This window comes from Fistularia commersonii, chromosome 29, assembly GCF_037954325.1.
Source record: "Fistularia commersonii isolate RoL2024-O1a breed Wild chromosome 29, RoL_Fcom_v1.0, whole genome shotgun sequence".
Classification (NCBI taxonomy): domain Eukaryota; kingdom Metazoa; phylum Chordata; class Actinopteri; order Syngnathiformes; family Fistulariidae; genus Fistularia; species Fistularia commersonii.
The window spans coordinates 763136-777500 of record NC_141312.1 but is presented as its reverse complement, the minus strand read 5'-3'; the positions used below and the strand labels follow the sequence as shown (position 1 = coordinate 777500).

Below are 14365 nucleotides of genomic sequence, written 5' to 3'. Positions count from 1 at the left end.
GCGAACACGAAGGAAGTCAAATAAGGAGAAATCCAGATCATAAATTGTTCAGTGATCATGGCTGAGGTGAATGTTAGTAGAATACTGTTGAAATACTTGAAAGTCCTCCAATCAGAACGTGTCTGTTCAGCTCCAGCTTGCTTCCAGGAGGAAGCCTCCTCCAGGGGAAGCTTCAAGCCCTGCACTCCCTTGGGCTCCACACTCCAAAACAAGCCGCAGAAGAAGAAGAAGAGGAGGTTAAAGTGGACACCATGGAGGAGGAAGAAGCTGCCACAGTGTTCATGGAATAATATCCGTGGACTATCAGGGGGGTTAAAATGTTTTTATCTTCTGCCTGCGCTCCTTTCCCATGCGAAGAACCCCGTTAGCCGTTAGCCGTTAGCTAACCCTGCAGTTATTCTGGTCCAGCATGTAGATGTTCCTCTGCGAGCCCTGGGAACCCCTCCGAGGCGTAGCGGGCCAGAAGAGCTTGGACCTCTTTGTCGCTATATTTCTCACCAATTTGCCCCAAGGGAACACCAGACCAGTGACCACCACAGTTCTTAGACATAGTCCTCTGAGGTCTGCAAGAAGGATCTGCTGATGGCCGTGGCTGATGAGCTCCACCAATCATCTGCATCATATGACCTCCTATGGATCTGTAACAGGGACTCTGTCTTAGAGGTTGAGCAAAGTTCTGGGGGTTGCGTTCCGTGTTCCCTGCGTCCTGAAAATGTTCTAGGAACTGCGAAAGGTTCCTGCAGCGCCGACGTGGCCACGGGCGACCTCTCTGGAACCGAAGAGCTGTAGATCGGCGAAGTTCAACCAACAAGCAAGAGACCGAAATCCAGGACGGGCGGGCGGGTGAAGGCAGGGGTTCAGCAACATCGATTGTCTCCAACGACTTCCCACTGATCTCCATCAATACACATCATCTCGCAGATTTACCACGGGTTCGAGCTGCGGTTCGAGGTGGCGATGGAGTTTGGCCGGGTTCTGCGGGTCGCACCTTCACCTTCGGCTCATTCTGTCCAGACACTACGTTTGTTTTTGCCAAACTAGACCAGGATCATGTTCTAAGTCAGACAAGCAGAACCTGCTGACTCCAGACCGTCGAAGCAGCTTCAGAAAGCACACCTCTGGACCGGTCACAGGGAGCAGCCTCCGTACTCTACGTGATACCGACGCACCGATACATGATCAGCAAAACAATTTGCAAGTAACATGTTTGTAATTACTTGTAAGTGAAAAACAGCGCGAGGCTAAATGTCAGGTCAGCTTTAACTGGAAGCTGCTGCCCTTCGCGCCGTTTAGCAGCGCAGGTTCCCGAATAGGAAGTGGGAGGCTCAACGATTGACCTTTTTCCATCAAGTCATGAGAAACTGCAATTTGATTTGACACGACCCGCGCAGGGGATGCTGTTCCGGCCGGCGTCGGGAGCTAAAGAGGTTACCTTAAGTGCAACTCGTCATCTTTGAGCCGATAGCGGCTCCTGATCCATTACTTCCTGTGACATTTAACCATGTCGGGAGTGACGGTCGCCTTGTCACATTTGTATCGAACAATCGCCGGCGGCGGTGACAAATGCGGCGCATTTCCTGTGGCGTCTTCACACTCACCCTCGCGTTGAGGACACTTAACGTGAAGCGGCGGCGGCGGTAGGAAGCGTTTAACTTGACGCATATCTGGTGCATTTTAAAGAAGGCAGGCCAGACAAAGTGAGATAAAGCTGCAGGCCTCCGTCTCCTCATGTGGGAACTACGCTGGATTCTCCTTGCTTGAGACGGAGGCGTCGATGCCAAACGCCGTTCCCATGGAGATTCATTAGACATGGGAATAAAGAAGCCGTCGGTTATAGTGACACATGATGCAACAGCTAGAATCCTAAATCTTGGAGTGATCTAAGGACAACTTTGAATCCCGTAGAAAACACCCCTTGACACAGCGTTACACACCTTCCGTGCAGCGTCTGGCAAAACCAGGACGCCGCTGCTTTGGAAGTTTGAAAACCAAACTGCGACGGCCTGATTTAACGTCAAACATTTGACCGGGACAGTTAAAGGTTGGAAGTTCTTCGACTTGACGGTTCCACAAATAATAACGATGATAATAACGGCGGCGATAAAGTCGATCCGAAACAGGAGGCCGGCGCCAGATCTTTGTGAAATCGCGGCTCTAAGTCTAATATATTTAAAGTCAACAAGGAGAGCCGAGCCCGCGAGCACAAATAGGAACGATATCCAATAATGTTCGAGCCACCGATCGAATCCATTTTGAGATAATCAAATATTCGGCGCTGCCGCTCGACCTCCTTGACCCGACCGAGGAGGAAACCCGTCCCGGAACCGGCCTCGGATACGGGGGGGGGGGGGATTTTCCTCACGACGGCGGGATCCGACCCCGTCGCAGATGGAATGTAAAAAAATAAAAAACAACACTCTAATCATATTTCCAAAACAAGCGGCCGGCGTGAAACCTTACTCAAAGATTGTATAATACAAACGAACACAAATACGGACAGCTGTCCATACACTGCGCCGCCTTTGTTTTGGTCTCTGCCATAGCCGCTTCCTCGGAGGGGTCGGAGGGGTCGGAGGTCGCGGCGAGGGAGGAGACGCAGGTGAGGAAACACTGGTTTGGCCTCCAAGCTTCGGTCCGGAGCCTCTTCGGCCCGAAACTCACGACGCCGTCGACCGACGGAGATACCGGCTCGGCTCCGTGCCGCGCCGAATGGAAAGATCCCAAATGTCGCCGATTAAAAAAAGGAAAAAAATCCGATCCGGCCGATAATGTTTCAATCGTCTGCGATGGGAAAATGTCACCATAAACCCGGATTAAATAAACCCGGATAGGAGAGACTTTTAATCCGGCAGGAAATTGCTGTATCTCGCTCGGTGCCAAGGATAAATTTCGATAAATCCCCAACATAAATAGAATACCGGCAGTAATAATAACAATAATTCATGCTAATTTGTAAAATATTTAGTACAGAAAAAAAACATTTATGAAAATATCAGGGACTTTCCGATGAGAAACAGCGGGAATCGTAATTCATAAGGGATTCACCATTTGCCTGCTGCAGGCAGGCGTCCAACAGACACACTATTTATCTATCTATCTATCTATCTATCTATCTATCTATCTATCTATCTATCTATCTATCTATCTATCTATCTATCTATCTATCTATCTATCTATCTATCTATCTATCTATCTATCTATCTATCCATCCATCCATCCATCCATCCATCCATCCATCCATCCATCCATCCATCCATCCATCTATCTATCTATCTATCTATCCATCCATCCATCACATCTCATCCATCCGGGTCGACCACCCAGGGAAAAGCATAAATCAAGTGTTCATTGATTGATTGATTGATTGATTGATTGATTGATTGATTCCTTCTTCTGTCCTGCTCCTCCTGCAGGCAGGCTTGTAGCTGGTTTGGCATCCAAACATTAACCCTCTCATTCACATTTCAGGGTCTCCAAGAACCTCCACTACGTGTTTGGACTGCAGGAGGAACCTGGAGAACATGGAGACTCCACACCGGAAGGCCTCCTGAGGGAATCCAACCGCGGACCTCCTGGCTGAGATGCTCGCAGCACCATGAAGTTGGTGGAGCAAGCAGCCATCGTGCTGGTCTCCGACCCTAGAGTGGTCTTCACCGACCGCCACCTCTGGGAGCGTCAAAAAAAAAACGGGCGTCGAGATGATTCTTCAAAAGAAGAAATATTTCAATAATAAAAGCGAGGGCTGACGGGCGTCCCGTCCGGGCAGGAAGTCTCTCCTGGGTCCGGAATCACATAGCGACCCCCGTCTCATCGCTATGGCAACCTGAAGGCTATTATCATACCTTAGCATTCATTGTGAGAGGGCTGGAGTTGACGGGGGCCGCGCTCACCCCCCCCACCCCCCCACCCTTCAAAGACGGGAAACTGAATCAAAAAAGGGATCGAAAGCGGGTCAGAGAAAGTCCACTTTGTGTAAAGTAGGAGAACAAGAGGTCAAATATCTGAGCCAGAAAATATATGAGGTTTCTTTTGTCCCTGTTTTGGGGCGACGTCGTTTCCCTCGGCCTTCGACAACATTTACCGGACGCACAACACGGACATGCTAACATCACCGCTAGCTTACTTGACAAAATGAGGCGAGATCTTAAACATCAACCCCTCCACCAGCAATTTCCTAAAAAATAAAGAAATAAATCATTGACATGCTTGGATATTTACAAATCAATAAAAAAACCCCTTTACTACAGGATAAAAATCCACAAAATAAGTGGACAGCCATCCCCTTCCCCGAGCAGGGATTATTATTCTGGCCTTGCTTCAGATTTGAATCAACGTGAGCTTCCAGAGTTAATAGTTATAACAAGTCTTGATATAATTATATTGAAGAATGATAACGAAGGGGGTTGAAACGCCTTCAAGTGAAGAAATTCCAGTCCAGTCGCCACGACAAGAAGATTTAGTGGAGAATTATATCGACGGCGTATTTCGCCTCCTCTTCGCGGCGCCCCCTGGAGGTCACGCCGCCATTAGCATTCGCCTCCGTCGCCGGACCGCTTCGGATCGAAGGCGGGAACGTAAAACGGACGTCCCTCCATCATCAAGCTTCTCCCGAGGCTGTGAGGGCACCTGGTGCGAGGGATGAAGAACCGCAGGAGGCTTTGCTGAGAAGCGTCTCTGACCACAGAGCGACCAGCAGATACAGATATTTTCCCTTGGCTGGCGCTGAGGAGCTGAGCGGATTTGAAATGCGTTGACGGGCTGGTTAAAGAAACAAAATGTCCCCCCGCGCAGCCGGAGACGGTTCTTCGCCTCGCTGAACCAAACGCTTCCTGGAAGCAGAAGAAGACGCCGGCGTCCCGTCGCAAAGCCAGGGTTTTATTTTTAACGCCACTCAAAGTTGAGCTGCGATTTTAAAAAACGGAATACGGATGAAGCCGCGCTACCCGGCGACGTAATTCCTGTCCGACTGGTGTTCAAGTCACGAAGAGCCCGGGAAGGAAACGGCGGCGGCGGCGGCGGCGAGAGCGAGAACACACACACACTGCAATGACTTTCAAGCGACTCCTGGTGATTTAGCGAGTCGTGAGTGCGGCTGAATCGTTTTCTGCTCGCCGGCCGGCCGTTTTGCTTTTGCTGCTGCTGCTGCTGGTGTGTGTGTGTGTGTGTGTGTGTGTGTGTGTGTGTGTGTGTGTGTGTGTGCGAGCAGGCCGGGTTAGTGTGACAGTGCATTAGCAGCCAGAGTCCATTCTCTCCGTCCCCAGAGAGACCAGAGCGGGCATATTAACATTCTTCTCAGAAAGGCCACAGGATCTGCCTTCAATGCTGTCTGACTCCAAACAAAAGTCGGTGTGTGTGTGTGTGTGTGTGTGTGTGTGTGTGTGTGTGTGTGTGTGTGTGTGTGTGTGCAGGGTAGTGTGAGACACAGAGACAAGCTGGCGGTGTATGTAACTGTGTGTAAGATGAGGAGGAAAAAGGCAGGGAGAGGGAAGGAGGGAAAGGGGCTACAGTAGGAGGAGGAGGAGGTGGAGGGTTTCAGCGTATAGATCCTCCTCCTCCTGCAAGGTCCTCCAGCTTCACGGGCCAAACTGAAAACTCCTGCACCTCCACTTCACTCTGAACTTTCACAGCTCATTTTTCCTCCGTAAAAGAAATAACCTCCGGTGTGTTTCACAGCTAACGCTAATAAACCGGGGCTGTGACATCGCGTCATCTCGCGTTTTGAAACGCTTCCAAAAGTGTCAGGAACCCGTCGGAGGATTTTAGGAAGCGTTTTTGAATGACCTGGGAATTCATCTGCCGTTTTTGGGATTTTTTTTTTGTCCGTCCCCCCTCGCGTCGGGCTGGTTATCCCAGGCGTAATGCGAGAAAGGGCTTTGTTAAATTTGATTACGGGATAAAGAGCAGCGCCGGTGCCGAGCCGCGTCGGCGTCGTACCCGGTAGCAACTGGAGACGATCCACTTCCTATGCAGAACTCAAACATCTGGCCTTCATTATCCAGAGCCTTAAATCTTTCTACATTCCACATGTAAACCGTGCCATGTCATGCAAGCTCCGTCCGCCGTCGAGATGATTCACCGCACCTCCCGTCCCCTCGGCCGCCGCCGGATCGCCAAATACATGGAGGAGCTAACGGGGCTCGCGGGGAAAAGCGCCGCGTGCCTTTTCTAATTCATTCACCGTCGATCGAGGCGGAGGCTGCGTTCAGAGTCGGCGCCGTCTCCCCGCCTTTGGAGATATAAAGGAATATAAAGAAAACAAGCAGGCGGCATCTCAAATGCAATGCCCTGCAGCGCCTCCCCCACCATGAAACGCTAAATCTGCATCCCCGCTCCTCAGCGCTAAATACTCTTTGTGCCGCCGCGCTGATAAATACCAGCGACTTGTAAACACGGTAAAACAAAGTCGGCGGCTCTGTGAACGCAAACACGACGACGTATTAGCGTTTAAAGTTCTCCCTCAGGCGGTTAGCTTGTGCGAACGCTGCTCGGTGGTCTGCCGCTAGCGCGCCAAGCGTTAATCAATTATTTGGGATCTTTCTTCGAAGTAAAGAGCTTCAAAACCCCGTCTTTTTGCAAAGATCTGGACGTAAACTCGGAGAGCCGCTGGCCGAGAAGGTCGAACGCACGAACCGAACGGAGACGACCCTGCAGCGTCGCTCTCGCCGACCGGCTGGAAGCTAAAAATGAGCATCGGCTCGTCGCAATTTGTCCATTTTCACATTTGGTGTTGACTCATATTGATGTAAACTCAGGTCGGGCTCCTCACCGGGTGATGGAGACATTCCCAGACGTGAACGTGGCCGACACTCCATGCAGGCTTTTAACAAAGCTGTGTACGGTCCAGCACCTCCAAACAGCCGCTCTGTCATCAAAATCATTTTTACGCTGTCATTGACCCTAAATGCAGCAGCCAGAGGATAAAACCTGAGATCCAGCATTGCCAGGACGTGGAGGTGGACATCAGACGCCTTAGAATCCTTCACCGCGCCGCTCTTAAAGCTAGGAAACGCCTATAAACGTCCACCAAACGGGCGCAGGCTTCATATTGGAGCTCTGCCGGAGTGAAGCCCACAATGGGGATGGACCTTCTCCACCATCTAGTGAATCTATAGACAATATATGTGAAAATGTGTCTTTTGTAATCTAAGAAGCAGCTAACTTCTGCATTCAAATCGTCTTCATCTCATCCGACGTGAATCCACGGTGACAAGACGGGTCGATACGGCCGACGCAGCACAAAGGCGTTCGTCAAACTGGTTTCCGATCCTGACAAGAGCTCATAGTATCTTCCTGAGGGAAGTTCTTGCACGGCCAACCGCGCCAGGGATGAAGGTCTTTGCTCACGGAGCAGGATCGACCAATAGGAAAGGCTCAGAGGTCCACGCGGGGTTTTACGCTGAAGCTTTTAAACCAGAAGGTTTAGTTGATTTCACAGTCTATCGACCCACAGAACCCGACGTCCGTGAGACGTGGAAGAAGTTATCATCGAACGACGACGGCCTCTCGCTAAACTGTAGCATCGCTTCCGAGCCTATTCTTGAAAAATAAAGGAAAATATCAATCGCGTTCTTTATTTGCGGGGGGGTGCGCACGGAGGTACGAGTCCACTTCCACGCCAGCGGTCGGAAACACCGACGGGAGAATCGACCCGAGGCTTCCAGGCGCCCAGAAGTTTGGTGTGACTTACGGCACCATTGTATTTCCTAAAGCGCCACCTATTCCCGATAAAAGCCAGATTTGTACGAAATCATCGAAATCTATCAAAGTAGGACTCAAACTCTCGGCGGCACCATCCTTCATGCTGCCGTCATCTCGTGACGAAGAGATGGAGAGCTCGGCCGGCGGTGAAGGTTTCCACCCTGACAGCCGTGATATCTGGAGACCTGACGGGAAAATGGGGGCTCGCAGGTGGAACTTAACGGGTCAAACCTCCATCGGCGCCTTTTTGTAAAAAGCTAAATCAGACGCAAAACCACATTCGTGACAACTAAAGTGGTAGATTTTTGCATGATTGAAGTTCCTTCGTTTCCAGACCAGAAGCTGCTACTTTTTCCACACGCTTTGAACAACATTGCGGCAAATTTATGGATCTTTTGGGGCTAAAATGATTCATGGGGCCAAAATATTTAACCTGGTCACATTATTATTAATCTTTATACAGGCGCCGTTCGGAAAAAGCACTTCCAGAACGTATTTGTGGATGTTAGCCGTTTGTATTTCAATAAAAGTTAAAAAATATGTTTGAAAATATCTCATGTTACACCTGCGGCTTATAGACAAGCGCGGCCTGTAAATGTACACAAAGACTTATTTATTCATTTCTACCCGGTGCAGCTTATATTCAGGTGTAATCAATAGTCCGGAAGTTATGACCTCCACTTTGGAGGCCTTGGTCTCCGTTGGATTTGCGTACTCCGTTTCGTATTCCTCTCAGCACGACCTGTTGCTATTTAAGTTATTTTTTTGTGTGTTTTCCATAAAACCATCCAGCACTATTGTCGGCAGGCAGTCAAATACAGCAAAATGTCATCTGCATATCATGACTAAGACCCGATTGTATTCGAGTGTAACGGCTTCAAATTTGGATTGCAAATCACAGCAACACAGCTGAATAAAAAAAAAGAAAAAAAAACAAAACAGAAAAAGATGCATTCAGTGGATTTAGGTTTCCTGAAGGTTCCCGATTGGTCCTTATTGTGAGTTTCCGCAGGGACCGAACCTGTTGCAGGGCACTGACGAAGGCCGGCCTGCTCACAGCGCTCATGCAGTTAGCCACCTGCGCTAGCACATCTGACTGCGTCTCTCCAAATTCACTGGTAAAAATGTTTTACGTGCACGATAAGTCGGTGCGTGTGAAAGCTGATGGTTTCATTTGTGAGGCGGTGGCGCACCTTTCCGACCAGAAACGCCTCCTAAGCTTGGTTTCCTGCTCTCCTTCAAACCGAATCCCTTTTTTTTTGGAGGGCAAAGTCGCTAAATATGATTGTGATTTCCTCCTAGCGGCCGTGATTGAAAGGCTCTGTAATTGAATCCCAGCGGGCCGGACAGAGGGTTGTCTCCACTGACCTGAAAAGGGGAATATCGGATGAAAGCTGACATTTTAACCTGCGAGCAAGCAAGCCATTAGACTTGTACGCGATCCAAAAAAGAACTGGACACGAACAGGAACAATACGTTAAAAATCAACCGCTTATCTAAGACGGGAACGGTTGCGGAGCCGCGACACACACACACACACACACACACACACACACTTTATATAATGACGGATTCGTGCGTTCACGGGTTTCGCGGCGGTCGTCTCGGGGAGGAAGAACGGCGAGCATATGGTCCGACAGCGGCTCCTTTGCCAAACCGAATTAGGAGGACTTTCTTACCCCTTGTCTTTTCTTGGCCCCGCCCCATCCCTCGCTCCCGACAACAAAATATCCTCTGCGTTCATTAGAAAAGCAAAGAAGACATTTCGGCTCATATTTCCTAAGCGCATAATCTCATTTGGGAACCCCTGATTGTCCCTTCTGTTGTTGCTAACGCTAAGTTTGGACCGGAGCGAGTCATTTGGCCTCCTCGAGGATTCCTTCTAGCGGGTCTGGAACGGCGAGGCTTCCCGGCCGGCCCGCCTCTCTCAATCTGAGCGAGTGTTTTCCGGGTGCAGCGAGGTGTTGTGATACGGCTCGGCAAAGGCAGGATTAGCATGGAACAAAAATACAGTGGCAGGAAAGAGAGACGGCGAGCACTGAGAGAGAGAGAGAGAGAGAGAGAGAGAGAGAGAGGGAGAAAGAGAAAGAGAGGCCGGCAAACACTTGAGGCCGGGTAGACAATTCTGTTTGAGTGCAGCGGCGGCGAGCAGACCGGCAGCACAGGCACTAACAAGATGGCGGCGGGTCTGCAGCGGACGAGTGGAGCGAGCGGCGTCCGGGGGGAAGAACCTGCCCGGGGCACCTGGGTGCCAAGCATCGCATTTGGAGACGGTCCCTTCGGGTTAGGGGCGGGCAGAGCGGCGCCGCCGCCCGCAACGGCGCCGATAGGTGAAAGGGGTGCGAGAACAATGGAATTGCCGCCTTCCAGACAGAGCAGCCATACTGCAGTGATAAAGGCACAGGAAGGAGGGAGGGGTGGCTCAGGAGGTAGACACACCTGCTTCTGCTGCTGCAACAACAGCTGCAAGAGCCAGACAGAGAGGGAAAAAAAGCCAAAAAAGACGGTTAAAACCGCTGCGGCGATCAGAGGGCATCTCAGGACGACCGAGCTGGAAATGGCGGCCGAAGGATGCGAAGGTGACACGGAGGAGAAAAAATCAAGTCGGACTCGGTTTTGGCGACCAGATCTTCCTTCAAGCCGACAGATCCGGCGATATCAATCTGACGGCGCGTCACAAACACACCTGAACCACGTCTTCAAAAATACATTTGGAAGCGTAATAACAGGCTTTCGGAGTCACGCCGGCTTCCAGGCCCCGTCAGTCAAAATATTCTAGGTCAGAGCAAAAACTGACATCTGAAAGCCAAACATTAATCACATCTGCCGTCATATGGATGCAGTCTGTTCCGTCTAAGTGACACGGCGGACTCCATCTGCTCCGGAAAAATCCCCAGCCAGCTCAGAAACAACAAAACCCGGATTTCGCCGTCAAACACCTGAATCGGGGACGCTTTCTGGCAGTTTCCGCGGGGCAACCGAGAAGCCGGGCGTGCTTCGTCTTCCCCTCGTCGCAAGAATGACGAACGTCAACGAGAAATTTCCCCCCAGATCCTTTCCAATTATTCAAGAAAATGTTTCTACGAGATCGGATGATTTCACTCAGCTCCTTGTAGAAGGTGTGGAATCTCTGGCCTGGAACGAGGAGAACGAGAGATCAATATCTGGATATAGGTCAGAATCAAAAGGCCCCTCTTAGCGTGATATTTATGGCCACATCATCACATCATCGCTGTTTCCTCACGTTCAGTCCTCAGTTTGGATTTTCAGGTAAAACATAAATCATTTTCAGAGATGCTACGATGCTACGTTAGCAGGAGGGGCTCGGTGATTGGTTTAAAGGAACTCCGGCCAAGAGTTTCTACCATGTTGCCATGGTAACGTATCCTGAAGACCTCGTGGCCATTTGAGCGCCGGTCAGTCACAAGGGTCGGGGTTGGAATAGAGACTAATTGAGTCCAAGAGCGATAACGCTAAGCTAGACGACCGCTCCTCAGCATAGACGTCTCTGATTGGACAATAAATCTAGTTGTTCTTTCTGCTACTGATACTTTCTTGAAAGTATGGCGGTGCCCTTGGTCCCGCCCCGATAATAACGCCGTACTTTCAATTCGTACTTCCGATTGACGAGCCAGGGATGGTTGGGGAAAGAGTGCACACACGTGCACGCACACACACACACACACACACACACACACACACACATGCAACAGCCACGCCCCCCCTGGACGCCCAACAGCAATGGCGTGCCCACGGTTGGAGAGGTACCAGAGAGCCAGGAGTAACTTGGAGCACATTTGGACAAAGATGGACCCAAACACAAAAAAACCAATCCTCCTCAGATGATCGGCTGATCTTTTTGCTGATTAGAATCGAGATCTTTTGAAAAATACCTTCATAATGCTACAGTTAGCATCAGGATGCATAGAAATATCACGCTTCTACTCCACCGTAATGAGATGCGGCTTGTTGAGTGGGTATGTTTTATAATTTCTGCAATATTTTCCCAGCTGGACCAGTGCGCTAGGCTAAGCTTTGGTCTGGCTAGCCATGTCCTTCTGGGACACGTTCTCTGCAGCATCCATAGGTAGGAGCTCAAATGTGGAAGGTCAACGGGGTCGTGGCAGCTTTTAGACTCTTATTTAAACCCCCGTTCAATCAATCTCCTGGTTCCTCCAGGTTGGACTGACGCCGCTAAAAAAAGCCTTCAAACAGAAACAGAAATAGACTCCGGGCTCAGAGCAACCTGTGTCTCCACAAACACCCAAATCGCTGCTTCACGCCCAAAAACCATGAAAGAATGAGGACAAAACATCAAACAATATCGCCGTTCAAACGGCGGCGAGCGTCTCGGGAGCGGCGGCGGAGCGAGGAGGCGTGGAAAGGGGTGTTGATGAGGGGAGGCCGGAGATGAAGCCGTTAGCGTGATCGTCGGATCGCTGACCATTTATAGAGACGGACGTTCGCTCGCAGACCCGTTTCATGGCGGCGAGCGGCGCCGCGCTGTCCTTCACGTGACACGCCGGCCGGGCGCGGACCTGACGCGGCCCCGACGCCATATTGCATAATGCATACGGAACGGATCCCGCCATGCTAACTCCAACCCCGAACACGCATTATATAATATGATAGCTTTTTAATGTCACCTTTCAGGAGCGTCCAGCTTTCATTCATTACGACCCGGCAAAACCGCCGCGCGCCATTCCCACAATTCCATCCAGGCCAGCGATGTTTCCTTATTGATCAGTTTTTTTTTTTCCCGTCACAACAGAGGGCCGGCGCCGAACGCGTACAAGAATTAAAAAAAAATGAAAAAGATGACATTTTTCATGAGGTCAAACACATGTGTACTGAGCTTTAAGTGTCACGCTCTCACCAGTACTTTGTGCTGCTCTCAGAACAAAACCAAAGGAGGCAGAAAAGCCTTGGCGTCTCGGGAGCGCCGTCACGCAGCTGCGGCTGCTCGAAAGATTCCTTGTTTTGTTTTTGTTGTGTTTTTTTTCCAAACGCCTCATTATCTGCGTGAGCTTGTGTCGCGCATCCAAACGACATTGTGTTTCTGCGCTAACCGCGAGCCGGTGCGCGGCTATTAGCGTGCGCGACGTGAGTCACTCCGGGTGTAACCTTCGTCACAAATTCCTCATTCCTTCATTGTCCGCCCCGAAATAAAACCGGAATACCGCGAATGTGTCAGCGTTTCGCCATATCACCCCACCTCGCTCGGACATCCCTCCATCGCGGTCACGTGTCCTCCGTGCCCACATTCCTCTATCCATCTGCCCCGGCCGCCGGCCGCCGCCCCCCGCGCTGCGCCTGCCTCCGGGTCCAAACCCCTCCGTATCCTGAAAGAAACCCAATGTTCCTCTTTTTTTTTTTTCGTTCCCCTCTATCTCTATTTTCGCTGCGTGGGCGGCCGGAGGGAAGATTTCCAGCCATCACGCCGAGCGAAATAAGCGAATCTGTCCCTTCCTCTTTGCACTTTGTCTCTTTCCGCCATGTTTTTTTTTTTTTTTTTCCTTTCAATTTGAGGTTATAGAGATGTGTGAGTGCCCCTCGCAGCTCCCAAGAACCCAACCCGTGCACATCACAGAGAAAACGTCACAAGTTAGGGTCTCAGGGAATGAGAGAGGTACAGATTGCCTTTTTTTTTTTTTTTTTTTTTTTTTTTTTTGGGGTTTGTTTTTCTCTGGCCTTTTCCTACGCGAGACGCAAAGATGGTCCGGCCGAGATGGACGGGAGACAATGGCGGCTGCCGTTCCGCGCGGCTCCATCGCGGCCGGTCGGTCGGCTTCGCGGCAACCTGCCGAACCGACCCGCGCCGTCAGACAATACGTTTCATTTAGCCGGGAGTTAAATAGCCGCCGTCAGCACACGGAAATGCAGCTCAGGGGCAGAAACTGCCTGCGCACGCCTCTACAGTAGTAACCGCTGAATGACCATACACACCCAGACAGACGGCACTTTATTATCACATGACGTTCATAAGAATGGCTCTGCCTCGGCATTTTCCCGGGCCTCCTCTATCGCCGCCGCGGCCCGCTTCCATCATCACCGACGGTAAACCGCCTCCCCCTTCCCAGACAATCACCAACGCCCGCCTGCCTGCCTGCCTGCGTGCGTGCGTGCGTGCGCACACGCAGAACTATCAATCCGCCAAATGAAAAAAAAAAAATCGAAAAAGCCGCCCTTCGTTATCGAGAAATCCCTCCCATTCGGTGAAGAAGCCAAAGCTCCTCACCACTTACATTCCTCCTTTCAGATATCCCATCTCCAGACACGCCGGGCTTGTCAGTCCTCTGACACCGCACCTGTCAATCATGCAGCGCCGGCTTGATGGCGGGGGGGGGGGGGGGGGTCACATGGTCGGTGGACGGCGTGAGAGGAAGAAGAAGAAGAGCAGCAGGAGGAGGAGGAGGAGGACTGGCGGGGACGTGAGGAAGGAGAGGGGAGAACTCACCCGGCTGGCGGCGGCGGCGGCGGCTGCCGCAGTCGTCGCGTTGCATCTCCGCGGGTCAGCCGGCCTCGCACGGGAACACGCCGGAGATGCTGCAAACAGAGCAATCTGCGTCAAAAACAAAAAACAAAAAAAAAAAAAAAAAAAAAGGGGAGCCAGAGATCGAGTTTGAGGACGAGATGTTTTTTTTTTTTTCGTCGGCGCTTTGTTGGA

The 14365-nt window shown here is 50.9% G+C and overlaps 1 long non-coding RNA gene across 4 annotated transcripts in view; it reads right to left on the bottom strand.

The window, feature by feature from the left end:
- LOC147216543 (uncharacterized) overlaps nucleotides 1-14365 on the bottom strand; it is a 77906-nt gene that overhangs the window by 18576 nt on the left and 44965 nt on the right. For 3 of the 4 annotated variants that reach the window (XR_015109080.1, XR_015109078.1, XR_015109081.1), the window contains exon 4: nucleotides 14156-14244. This is a non-coding gene — a long non-coding RNA (uncharacterized LOC147216543). Of the gene's footprint in view, nucleotides 1-11378; nucleotides 14245-14365 lie in introns of those variants that run through there. The other variant, XR_015109079.1, reaches the window with a different exon arrangement.